A 376-nucleotide genomic window follows, 5' to 3' on the forward strand; every position below is an offset into this window, starting at 1 on the left:
TTCATTCAAACAATATCATGTCGTTGGATCACATCTCTGTTGCAAGACATATCGTCGGCCTATGATTTGGCTCGTGTGTTTGAATATTACTTTTTTTCCTTCTTTTTGAGCTGGCCGTTACCTAGCTGTGACCGTCAATTCAGAAAGATTAATACAACAGCTAAACAAATACATTTACTAAATCAGAAACTTACGAAGTTTAAATCTATACGCAGGAAAATGCCACGAAAGTTCACTCTTTCACTTACAGTTATATTTACAGTGTTAATTAACGTAAACATCTGCAGTTCATTGTCTATCTTGGAAATGCCTCTGAAGTGGTAAATGATCCACATTCAGTCCCTTCTCTCTGAAACATCCTGATTTCGCCACTAAA

Source organism: Penaeus monodon, chromosome 22, assembly GCF_015228065.2.
Source record: "Penaeus monodon isolate SGIC_2016 chromosome 22, NSTDA_Pmon_1, whole genome shotgun sequence".
Lineage (NCBI taxonomy): Eukaryota > Metazoa > Arthropoda > Malacostraca > Decapoda > Penaeidae > Penaeus > Penaeus monodon.